The 13,683-nt window shown below is 34.5% G+C and overlaps 1 protein-coding gene across 2 annotated transcripts in view; it reads right to left on the bottom strand.

The window, feature by feature from the left end:
- LOC145241967 (solute carrier family 68 member 1-like) overlaps positions 1–13,683 on the bottom strand; it is a 90,277-nt gene that overhangs the window by 62,801 nt on the left and 13,793 nt on the right. The window contains exon 1 of one of the 2 annotated variants that reach the window (XM_080104836.1): positions 4,436–4,593. The exons of the other annotated variant lie outside the window; for it this stretch is intronic. The gene's annotated coding sequence lies outside the window, so the exon portion shown is untranslated. Of the gene's footprint in view, positions 1–4,435; positions 4,594–13,683 lie in introns of those variants that run through there. 2 annotated transcript variants of the gene reach the window in all.

The following is a 13,683-nucleotide window of genomic DNA, read 5'->3' as shown; positions in this document are numbered from 1 at the left end:
TTTTTAGAATTATTTTACTGGCTCCTTTTGTTGGAAGTGGGCTGATATATGCCTCTTGTCCGATATACCAAATTTCATATCCCAATCTTTACCTTGACAGAATTGTAACCAACAAGTTTTCAGAATTTCACTAATTTCCTTCCTGTTTAGAAAACTCCTACCTGGATCTTTCTATTTTCAAATCACAAGATTATATTAGTTTTCTAAGGATTTTACTATACTGTACAAATACTTTTTGGATTTACAAAGATTGTACTAAGACTTGATGCTCCACAAATTTTTATGCATAATTATTTTGTAAACCATGATAAGGTAAAGCCATAACAATTACCCTTTAATATGGCATTGAGAGGCCCCACCAGAAGCTACTGCACGGTCCAGAATCCATTTACCAAATGGCAATACAGTAGCCCCAGTACTTTGCATCTGCTGATAGGACAGCCTCCTTGGTGGTTAACCCAAGGTTCGGGTCCCTGACTATCAGGCGAATAACATCAGCCCAGTAAAACATTTACCTCCAGCAGCCTTACTATTGACATGGCTACAAAGATAGACATAGAAATAGAAAATTTCCAACATCTCAAGCGACTGCTCAGACAAAAATACTGCCGACCTAGAATACAGCTTTTTTGTTTGTTTTTTTTTTTTCACACTTGCACCCCCCCCCCGCGTCTCCCTCCTAAAAAAAAAAAAAAAAAAAAAAAAAACTTAAAATTTATTGGAATTTTTTGTTGTTAATTTGTAGTTTGTGATTCACTTGCTATTTTCATCAAAGTAAACGCATTCTCATCAGGTTTTTTCCCCCATTCTTTTCCTCCTTCGCGGTACAGGTTCGAGCCTGCCTTCCAACTACCACTTTTTAGGTACGGTTGAACCAGCTTTCTCTGAAAGAAGAAGTTTCATGAGAGTAAAAATTCAGTCCCCAGTCACATGTCAGATATCCCCGTCAGATGAGATTATAACAGGGAGGTGTCAACATCCTTTTACATACAGCGCCTGGTATTTCCAAATGGTCACTTATCCAGTATTGACCTAGTTCAACATTGCTTAACTTCAATGATCTAACAAGAATCTGTGCGTCAACATTGGAATGAATATCCAATGGTGTCCTGCCTGGTACAAATATTAATGTCTATGGTTCTCCATCTCTCTCCATTGAGACATTTATGAATTCATTGTTGCTCATCATTTTTAATGTTGCCCAGGTGTTCAGACTGTCATCGTATGTTTCTTCTATCCACAATCTTTCCTGTCAAACTAATCTGTTCTATTCCGCTTTTTCTGTAGACACGAATCTCTTTTTTTTTTTCTTTTTTTTTTTCATACTATTCTTATTATAGACATTTCTGTGTTTGCCATTTCTAATACCTTTTGATTTGTTTTCTTTTCTGTCCAGGATATCTTCAAAATTCTCCCCAGGAACCAAGTTTCAGTTGCGTCTAGTCTTTTCCTCGTGATGTTGGTGATTGTCCAGTACTTACAACCGTATAATAAAACAGACCATACATACGTTCGGAATATTCTGAAGATAAATAATAAAAACGCTCTAAAAATGTTGTCTATAGAATTGCTCAGTCTCCAGATATTAATGCCGTTCTTAGCATTCTTGCGAATATTCCACATTTATTTCTTTGAGATAATGGTAAGAGTGCTAGCTAATGAGCCTGGATAGCAGAGTTCAATCCTCAGTTGAGTCAAACTAAAAACTTAAAAACTGATATTGATGCCTTCTTTACTAAACCCATATATGACATAATTGCATCAATACAACGGTTCTTGTTAGATCATTGAAGTTAAGCAACATCAAGTCAGGCCAGTACAAGATGGGTGTCCATTTAGGAATACTAGGTATTGCATGTAGGAGGATGCCGATACTTCCGACCATTTCTGCATCTCATCTGGCATTCAGCTATCTCGACCCTAGCTTAGTAGGGATGAGAGAGTGAAGCTTGCTCCGTGCAAATCAGGTTCACTTTAAACAAACTCTCAGCGCATGTCACCCATCATCCCTAGGATGATCAGATGGTCTTCGTCGTTTTGACAGATGAACAACCAACCACAAACCACTAAGCACTTGACATTATAAGGTTTAGATGAAGGAGAAGTGGAGTAGTATGGAGAAAAATGTGGCATCCTCCCCTACATTTTGCTGTAACAGTTAATGAAATAGAAGCTTTATTATGATAGATTCCTTTAATTTTTTTTTTTTTACTTATATATACGGCAAGTTTCACGTTTTCTACAGGCAAATGCTCGACTAAACTCCAATCTATGGTCCCTCTTTCCAAACTTTCATAAAAAAAACACCCGACTAGCTAGAACCACTGTATACTATTTCCCCCACTCTAACTGTAACTAAATTTCAACACAGATTCATGAACAAAGCTTCTTTCCCAAAACTGTTCTGCTGGCCTGCTTCCCTGTTGACTACAACATGGTAGCCTTCAAATCCAATGTAAACAAGTTCTCGTTGAGCTGTCCCCATAAATAATCAAATTCTACCCAATTTATACCATTAATGATTACTACACTACCACATTACAGTCATTAACTCTTATCCTCGAGTGGCTTTTGGGCCTTCAGAAGTGGTGACTCCCAAGTAAAAAAAAAACAAGTATATATATATTTCATTGTTTGACTGTAACAAATAAGAAGCACATATTTGCTTTTATTTATCAAGAAATGTTTGTTTTGGCTAAAAATAAAATCCCAGCAAAAAAATATGCACATGGCGAACATAACCCATTTATTCTACGCGATAATTCGATTTAAAATCAATATGTTTACACGGTATAGCAAATCAATCGAAACAAATAAGTGGATTGCTGTCAAAGTGAGTTTCCCGTTTACTTGTCTCCCCACGAGGGAAGAGTTAGACACAAGGTCAGTTTTTAAATGTAGGAAAGATCCAGCTCCTCCCAAACGAATACTCAGGATGATGCCAAAACTAAAAATTACCTAAAGGCCGATTACGTGCACGACTAAACAAAAGTCGGTTGTTGCGAAGATGAATCGGAGTTTTTCAACTGGTTTCCGCCAAGGTTGTGTTTTTTCTTCTTTAGCAGCATTACTGACCGGACCAGGACATGATGGAGTTTGCTGGCGTTCAAGTTGCATATGATTGTTCGATATAAGTTTTTTTAAAATTCTTTTTTTTTTTACAAAGGAGTCACCACTTATCAAGGCCCAGAGGCCACTCAAGGATAAGGATTAATGAGTGTACGGTGTCAATGAGAAACATATCGTAGTAAAGGTTTATAGTGGAAATTTGGTAAATTGGATTACTTAAGGCAACAGCTCGTCAAGAACTTGTATACATTGGACTTGAAGATGATCATATTGTAGTCAGCTGGAAAGGCAAACGGAAGAGTTCCACAGGCGTGCAGTTCTAAGAAAGAAACTTTGTTCATGGAAGGCACAGATAAAGAGTGGGGGAAATTATTGATAGTGGTTTCAGCTAGACAGGTGTTTTTCATGCAAATCAGGCAAGGTGGGGGGGGGCGACCATAGATTGAAGCTCAGATGAGCACTTGTCATGAAAATAACGATAAAGCAGAGACAGGCTCACAATGTCTCTTCTGTGGGAAAGAGGTTGCAGGGAAGATAAAAAGGCATCATCCCCTAGTAGGCTACGAGGTCTATTTTGAACTCTGTCAAGGCAGGATAAACAGCAGCTCCTGCCCAGATGTGGCAACAGTACTCCATCCTTGGATGTACTTGGCTCTTATACAGGTAAGAACAAAAGAACTAAGACAGGTGATGTTTATCAGACTTAGTCTTGAAAAGACCAAAGCTATAGGTAGGAGGAAAACAGTCAGCAGGAAGAGTGTGTCACAATCTTGCAGTTTTTGTAAAAAATCTACTGGAATAGAAAGCTGTATTACAAAGAATTATCAAAACAATGAATTGATGAAGACCACTAGACCAAGGAGTCAAACGAGCTGAAATAAAGGATGCAGGGATAGATCAGACAATTCTAAAAAAAACACATGACATAACAGTATTTACAGAAAAGACTGAGACTAGCAACATTGTGCAAGAGAGGTTGAAACCAAGAAAAACGGGGGAGGGTGTCAATCAAATTACATTTCTGCAATTTTATTAAAAATTCTCAAATGGGACAGAAATTCACCAGCTCAAATATGATTACAGTGCTCTAATTTTTTAAAAATGTTTCACGTATTTCAAGCAGAGAACTTTTAGCGATAGTTATTTGTAAAATTAATTAACAAACATGTAAGTATTTATGGAATTTAAATTTTAACATTTTGTAAAACTGATCCTTTGAACTGAATTATCTTTCTGAAACTGTAACTGTTTTCTTACAAAATTTAACTACGCCAAAAAAAAAAAAAAAAAAAAAAAAAACAAAGCAAGGGGGGGTTGTAAGGCGTAAAACAAAAATAAAAGCGAAAAAAAACCCAAAAAAACTCACGGGCAACACCAGGGTCAGTACCACTAGAAGCATGGAGAAATTATTATGAGTGGAAGATCTCTTAGGCTGGAGTCAGAGATTTCAGCATTTTATAAGTGCTTAGTTGACCGATTCCACAGACCTCTTTATTGGCCAGCCAGTCAGTCTCAACTAATTATGTGATGGCAACAGCTTTTTTGATTATTTTGTTTCTAGCGTTACCCATCCCACATCCACACCCACCTTTGCTGACTGGATTTATCAGATAACATTTGAAGTGATTTATTAAAAATTCTTGCTTATCAGCAAAATCATATCAGATGCAGGCAATAAAGCAAACTTTAATTCAAAACCAGAATGGCATTCAGTAGAATGCATATCTCCAACATTCAAAAATTTAAAGTAAAAAGAAAAAAGAAAAAGAAACCGAATGGGAAAATATGGGAGGTAACAGCCGAGACACCAAAAAAAAAAAAAAAAAAAAAAAAAAAAAAAAAAAAAAAAAAAAAAAAAACAAATAATTTTTACCAAATGCAAGACAATTTTATATTCTACCGACCTATACAATATTTAAGTTCTGAAATTGTGTATATATTCTTTTTATTTTAATAGAAGATTTTCTGAGTTACAATCAAATATGGTCATCACCATTTTTGTTTTTAGCCGTTACGTCTTCTAGTTAAAAGCTGAGAAACCGAAATTAAAATAAAACTGACCATTAATAAACATCAGCAGACACATTAAAATTTCATTTCCAACCGATCTGTATAATTTTTACTTCATGAAACTGTTTTAAAGTTTTTCATCATTTCAAATCAAGTTGTATCTAGAACGTGTACAGCCATTCTTTTTTGATAAAGCCATAAAAACGATAAAAAAACAAATTCTAAATAAAAAAAAAAAAAAACTTGCAAAAAATTTCAGAACTTATAAAACTAGGCACCGCCAAAACTGGGGGAGGGGGGCAGGTCAGTACTTTTTGACGGACCGTCTTTTTAAAAATCTACCAAAAATCAGGTAATTATCCGATCAATACGAAATTTTCAGCGATTATTAGGAGAAGAATGAACTTTATAACAATGTACTTATTTTTCATAAACGATATTTATATATTTTTTTTGGCTTACAAAACCCCCCCTTGTTTTGAAGTGGGAACAAATATGCTTAAAATAATCATCTGAAACTGAAATCAACATATTGTGTTGTTGTAAGGGACAGAATTATAGATTCAAAAACAAAAAAAAAAAAAAATTGTTTGCATACCTTATTTTGACGTCTGAATATCAGAACTTCGATTGTGTTTAATTATCCCGCTTTTGAGTTTTGAAGTGTGAAATTCGGTGAATATGTTAAGTAAAATAATTAATTTAAGTTAAGCAAAACAACAAAAAATTTTTTTTAATATTTATACGAAAAAAGCTATTTTAAAATTTTTGATAAATAAATTAACAATTTTTTTTTAGCGAGCCGAATAATGCATGACCATTATTAAACAGGGCATGCTTTGAATAATCGATACCAAAAAAAAAAATTCGATAAATATTGTGCCCTTTGTGTTAAAAATAGCATCATTTTTTTCGATCCCGTTTGAAAACGTTTGCCGCCTTTCGACTACGGTGGACCAAACGCGCTGAAATAATTTTTTATTATTCTGCTTTAAATTGCCCCCCCCCATTTTGGGGAGCCTGGCCCCCACACACATACACATTAAAAACCAAACGTATACAAATGGTCACCCATCTGGTACTGGCCAGCCTCAGCTTAATAATACATTGAAATTTTCGTCACTGAAAAATAAGTTTTTTTTGGCCTGTTTGGTCTTCCATAGTTTTTTTATCATCAAACGAAAACGTAAACAGAGTCGATCTGAACTCTACGTCAACGCGAAATATCTGGTTACCTATATGAATAAGTGGAATTATTTGAAATTCAGGTACTTATATTATAATATTTTTGCATATTCTCTTAGAAAATCATCCTAAATCTTAGTTAGACAAATAAATTCATTAATTATTTCAAAAACCCTTTTTTTTTTTTTAAATATTTAAGTACGTTTTTTGTGCAAGACAAAAAATGTCAATTGTTAACTTTTTGGGAAAATTTAACATTTAAAATTGAATTAAAAATAGTAGAAAAAGTTTTACATTATTCTGTTTTCTATATGATAAAATTCAGGGTTTTATCTTTCTGGAAAAAAAAAAGTTACTCAGAAATAATGGATTTTAATAAATGTAATTTCGTTTTAAAAAACAACAACAACTTGATTTTGCGGCCATTTTTGGCGGTGCCTATATAAAACTTTACAAGTTGGTAGAAAATTAAATTTTCTTGTATTTCAAAGTCATTTATTTATTTTTTTTTTATCGTTTTTAACCCCAAACAAGGTGTATTGCCACTTGGATGCAAGGTGTTACTATTTGAGATCATAACAGGAGATTGTAGGGATTTGAGTAGCGAGATGTTCATATTATGTATAAACTGCTGCATGTCAGTAGTCAGGACAGCAGGAACCAGGGAAGGAATTCCAAAATTTAGTAATGCAAGATAAGAAACTATCAGAGTAGAAGGCTTTTCAAACATCTCGGAACCTCAACACCAAAGGGGTGGGATTTTGCTGCTTGTCGAGTAGATCAGGAGTATGTATTTCAAAGGGGCACAAATGATAGGAGTTAATCAGAGCTCATTCCATTAAAATACTTGTATTTGATTTTTTTCAATTTCTGGTCTATTAACTTTTGTTGCATGATTGTCACAGAACACCAATTAGAGAGCATACACCACCACCACCACCACTCAAAACAAATTTGTCAAACAGACTGCACACATTTATTATATGCGTTAAAAAAACTATATTTATTCCATGTGTATATCTCATGAGTCAAAAGAACTACTTGTATTTATTTCATGCATCAAAAGAACTGCTCATGTTTATTCTATGTGCTAAAAAGAACTGCATTTGTTTATTCTATGCGTTAAAAGAACTGTGTCTATTCTATGGATTGAAAGAACTGCAGGGGTTTATTCTATGCGTTAAACAAACTGCATGACATGTTTATTCTATGTGTTAAAAGATCCAAGTGTTTATGTGTTAAAAGAACTGTGTCTGTTTATTCCATGCGTTAAAAGAACTGCTCATGTGCTGATGTGGTTGTATTGTTGTATGACATTAATTCTAGGCAGGTTGAATCAGCTGCCTCTGAAGGAATATCAAATTCATAAACAGTTTCCAATCACTGGTATGTAACAGTAATAATTAACAGTTTTCTTTTTAGTTTAAATCAAAGATGAAATTTTTTAAATCCTATCTAAAAAAAAAAAAAAAAAAAAAAAAGAATTTAAATTACACAATTAAATCGACCAGAATGCATTTCTGTCTTCATAAACAAATCAGCAATTTTAATCTTTTGTTAATAGTTTAAAAAAAAAAATTACTTTGTGACATTTGAAAATTTAAAAGAAATTTTAAAGCCTTTAAACTTTTGAATAAAAAAATCATTTCTGTCTTTAAATTTCTCATATATTAGAAGATCAAGAGTTTTAGAAGTTATTTTTTTTTCTTGTCTCTAAAACGAGATGGGAGCAACAGGTGGTTAATTATCTAAATGCCATCATCGTTTCTTGAGCAATACGGTGATACGGCATCTGCAAATACGTTTATCAAAGACAGTTGTTACTATTTTTAGTAGTATATGGGATGATTCCAATATTTTTTTCTGATTCCGATACAATCACCGATTCTGTTCTATATTTCTGATTCAGATTCTAAAATCGCTTAAATAACAGATTCAGCTGAGAATTCTCATCAATTTTAAATGTAGATATATTTTTTTTTATTATTTGCCAAACTTTTTGATGTTTTTTCTTTTTTTATTTATCATTTTTGGTCACCCAGCAAAAGGAGGGTGGACCTGTAAATTTACCCTTGTCTGTTTGCACTTTTCTCAATAACTTTGCCTTGGAATTTTTTGAAATTTTGCACAAACATTAAACATGATAGGAGTAAAAAAAAAAGTAACAGAACGAATTTTCTGAAAAAACTCTGGTTAAAATGGCTAAAATTGACACTTATTGAAAAAGAATGGATGCCTTGGATTTTTATAAAACTTTCTGAAAAGTTGTAACTGAGTTCTTTTTATAATTTTGTTTGTCTATACTTTGCGATAACTCTTGGGTGTGCCCCAGGCACTTTTTTTAGGGCTAATAAAAACACTCCATTTTTGGTACTATTTTACTATATTTGTTCCAAATTTTCTGTGTATGTCTATTTAGCAGTTTTGCATGGTGCTGAACTCAATTTTAAATATGTTAAGGTTTGGGGATTTTGAGGACTAAATGGGGGGAGGGGGATGATGGACTTGGTCATTTCTATTTTTTCATGGTGCAGAACTTAAATTTACATATGTTAAGGCATAAAACTACACCATTAGTTTATTTTCACCAGGATTTATGTTCCCTGAGGACTTTTGGGGCTAAATCGGGGGGGGGGGGGCAATGCTGAACTTCGTCATTTTTTTATGCTTCGTCCTTCGTTCACTGTGCAATCACGAGGTACCATGCATGCTTCACTTGTTTCTTTTTAATTTAATGAACTTCCTGATGTTTTTGCTTTTATGTATTTTATGCAAGATTTTGATAAACTCGTTCACAAAATTTTCATTTTATCATTTTGATTTGTGCCAAAAATAGAAAAATTTTAAACAAAAAAATAAGTAAAAGAATCATTTAGGCTGGAATTTTTCCAATTCTGATACCCTCACAAAATCTGAATTTTAAGATTTCTGATTCATCACTAATTTTTAGATCTCATTTTGTTTAGTGACATCCAATGGGCCCTCTTGTACTTGTACTTGAAACGACATTCACCCTGGAGGAGTTGAGTCGGCTTCATGAAGATGCACATCTCGTGCCACTGCGGCCCAAGCCCGGCGATCGGAGGCAAGATCCCGAGTGAGCAACAGCCAGTCACGTCTCCAACGAGACAGGCCATAGATGAGCGGGCCCGAAATAAGCTCAGCGTCGGTTTTGATAATCCCAAGCCACGTTCTTAGCTGGCCACCGACACGTTTTTTCCAGCCGGGTAGAGGACGTGGGGAGATAGCCTCGTGGATAAAGACCCCTGCATCACAGCGAGAGGCATGGTCGAACCATCGAAGGCCCTCTCTGTTATTATGGTGATTGCCGTACAGGTTTGCTTTCTTTTTGTGATTCTGAACTGTGGTAAATGTTGACGTCTCAGCCTAGAAACAAAATGGAGGGCGAATAGAGTTTTATGTAAAAATGGAAAATAAAATCGAAACGAAATATGAAACCATCAAAGTGTTTTGTAATTTTTTAAAAACTTCTTTGTACTTTTAATATAATTTTTTAAATTATTTTTATGTATTGTTGGGAATGCACCCCTACTACTTGGAATAATGAACTATTTCATGATGTCACTTCTGTCCATGATATCACTCCCAGATAATCAAAACCAGTTGACCAAAGGAGTCAAAGCCAGACATGCGGAGAGTATGGTCCTCACCACTAGTCTAGCAGTGAACAAAGATATTGCTCAAATTACGTCTTTTATATATCTTTGTTAACACATATTTATTTAATTTTTACTGTGTCTCCCTTGTCAATAATTCAACAACTAACACCACAACATATATCAATGAAATTTTGAAGAATAATTAAAAATGTTTTTTTTAATAAAAAAAATAAAAATTTTCTTTTGAATAAAAGATATATTTTATAAATAATTACAAATTTTCATTTCGTTTCAGTTTATTAAGTAGATTTAAGCTGATTTTCCATTTCATTTTATTTTCAGTCAATTTCTGTTTTTATATACAACTCTTTTTGGCCATTTATTTTGTTTCTTACCTGGTATAAATCAACATTACTTCAAACTGCTTACAAGTTGAATTGGCTACGCTAGGATACGATCACTAATCGCTATAATTGCACTAGCATTAGAGAACATACTCACCATAGCAAAAATAGAAATTAAAAGTTTTCTGAATCCAACAACCATTTTATGCCCTTATTTCCTGAAAGTTGAAGGTTTACAACTACTGTTCTTATTTTGATTGTCACAACATTTCAATTTATATGATGTCTGACCTTTAAGTGTATCTGGTAAAACTCAACAATTTTTTTCTATCGAACTGAGCCCTTTATTTACTTTACAGGGGTAGCATGCTCTTGTTCCATCAGCCATAACTGGATAAAGGTTCTAAGTAATTTGCAATTGTATTTTTCAGTTGCCCACACTGAGAATTGAACCTTCAACCTTCAGGAGAAGGTCACTTTTACAATTAATTTTTCCATGTGCTCTAACCACTGTGCCACGAGTTCTTGCAGAATTCGACAATACACCTAAAGAAGGTCGGCGGTTACAGCAACCGAAACTTTGTGAAAATGACACCCAAGATGAGAACAGTAGTCCGATGAATCCAAATAAAACGAATAACCAATCCTCATCTCAAAAATTCAGAAACGTCTACAACTACGTCTGCATGAGGAGTTTTAGTAACTGGGCCAATCGGCAGAACTGTCACGTGACACAGTCATGTTCAGTGTTGCTCAGCAGAAGCAACGCAGCGGGAGATCATCTTGTGCCAATACTATTCCATTACACTAAGACGATTTATCTTTGCAAAAAAAAAAAAAAAAAAAAAGGCAGCAGCATTTATCCTCTGTGGGTTGAACCCCCCTCCCTTTGCCAAGGAGGAAGTATCTAACGAATGTCAAATTCACGCACAGTCTCTAGTCACAAGTATATCCCAGTCAGAGGAGATGATGACGTTAGGATTTTGCAGTTTTTGTAGGAAGGTGTCGACATTCTCCTACATACAGCACTTGGTATTCCAAAATGATCACCCATCTGGTACTGACCAGGCTCAACATTGCTTAACTTTGGTGATCTAATGAGAACCAGTGGGTCAACGTGATTATGCTGTATAGACAACTTATCCTTGTTACTCTGACGACCAATCTTTCAACATCTCACCTGTTCTTGCCATTAATATAGAAAATTACAAATCTCACATCATTCTATCAACCATCTTCTTACCAACAATCTCCATTGATCACATTCCAGCCACACTCGATGCTGAACCAACAAGCAGCATGTTGGTACTGAGGGACGATCTATTGTGATGAACCAACATTATAGATCAAAAATCAAATATCTTCATATCTTAACTATTTTTAATTAATACAACTTAAATCTGTTAAATGGAAGCAATTTTCAACCAATCAAAATGAAAAATAGTTGGTTTTGTTTAACGGCATATCAACCCTTTTCAGATTATTTAATGCTGAATCGAGTAATTTTGAAAAAAAGTTTTATGTCTAAAGTTCTTTATATTTTTAAATATTTATTCACTGTGTTTGGTTTGCTTGTTTTGTTTCATGGCATATCAACCCTTTTTGGGTTATTTATTGCCGAATCCAGTAATTTTGGAAAAAGGTTGTATTCTCCAAATTTTTTTATATCTTCAAATATTTATTCATGATGTTTGTTTTAATTGTTTTGTAGAAGAAATTTGCTGTTTTTGTTTTTGACTTTGCAGAACATGACGGAGTTTTGCAAAAGGAAAATCAATAACACTAATGTTTGGTGCAAGACATTATCTTCTGGCAGCACCAGATGCCCTAACAGGTATTACCACTCCGGGCCAAAGTGGACCTGGGAGAAAAGGTAACTAAGAGACAACTCAACATTCCCCATAGCTCACAAATGGTGCTTTATTTGATATCTGAAGTTTATACACAGGACAACATTTTCCATCTAATAATAATGATTAAACGCTTTGGAAGTAACTCTTTGTTCTTTGCTGTCTTTTTTGAAATAATGTGTATTTTGGAAAGCAGAGTTATGTCCCTTGCATTCAGCCATTTAACATTGAAAAACAACATCCAATGGGCATTTCCTTCAGCCAATACAATTAACTACATTCTCATTATGAAGTAATTCGTTGATAAGTTGTAATTCGTTAATAAGTTGTAATTCTAATAAATAATTGTATTTTGTTGATTTATACATGGCAAGTGCTCGTCTGAGCTCCAATCTCTCGTCCCCCTCGCCAATCTTTCACGAGAAACACCCGTCTGGCTGAAACTACTGTCAATAATTTTCCCCACTCTTTATCTGTGCCTAAATCCAAATGTAGATTCCATGAGCAGAGCTTCTTTCTCAGAAGTGCATGATTGTGGAACTCTCTTCCGTTCGCCTGTTTCCCACCTGACTACAACTTGGATGTCTTCAAGTCCAACATAAACAAATTCCTGAAAAACCGCCCCCCCTTAAGTAAGACACTCTATCAAATCTCCAATACTAATGATTACTACAATACTATCTCATTGATTACTGTACATGCAATAACCCTTATCCCTGAGTGGCCTCCAGGCCTTAATAAGTGGTGACCCCTATGTAAAAAAAAAAAGAAGCATTTTCATCCAATTTATGTCTTCATATTGATGTTTTATGGCTCACAAAGACCACAAAATCTAAATTTTCGTGCCAGTTTTCTTTGCTACCGTATGCTTTTTACAATGTGGTTGTAATTTAGAAGACGACAGCTGTGACAAACGAATTTTCTTCATATATCATCATTTGCGATCATATGAAGTCGCTGCTGATAAGCTGCCTTCCTCTATCACGTTACATTTTATATCTTCAATCTCTCAAAACGTTCATCGAAACGAAAAGTAAACAGGTGTAGATGTTACATTTCTGAATTTTTTAGATAAGGATTATCATTATTTGGATTCTGTGAACTACTGTTTTCATCTTGAGAATTATTCGCACAACGTTTCGGGAATGTAACCTCCAACCTTCTTCAGGTGTATCTAGTTTAACTCAGAATTCTGAACAGAATTTTGAACGGAACCCTTTATTGTAATCCACAGGGGTAGCACGTTCTCGCCCTATTAGCCATAAATAATTCGCAATTGTATTTTGAATGTCATCCTCACTGAGGATTGATCCCTCAACTCCAGAAGAGTAACTTGACAACCAAATTTTACCTAGTACTTTATCCACTACGCCATAGGTTCATGCAAATTTCCAAGTTTGACAGTAAAATACAGCTAAAAAAGGCTGGAAGTTACATGAACCGAAATGTTGTGAAAATAACTGACGATGAACATTAGTCTGAAGAATCCAAATTATTAATTCTCAGCTAAAAAATTCAGAAACATACAACCAAATACTACACTTTGATCCTGGCTAGATGTTGGGCATAAGTATGAAGCACATGTGTTTCAATCTGTGCCTTTAA

This window comes from Euprymna scolopes, chromosome 21, assembly GCF_053919585.1.
Source record: "Euprymna scolopes isolate OS-2025 chromosome 21, ASM5391958v1, whole genome shotgun sequence".
Classification (NCBI taxonomy): Eukaryota; Metazoa; Mollusca; class Cephalopoda; order Sepiida; family Sepiolidae; genus Euprymna; species Euprymna scolopes.
The sequence above is the reverse complement of the archived record's forward strand: the minus strand, read 5'-3'. Positions and strand labels throughout refer to the sequence as shown.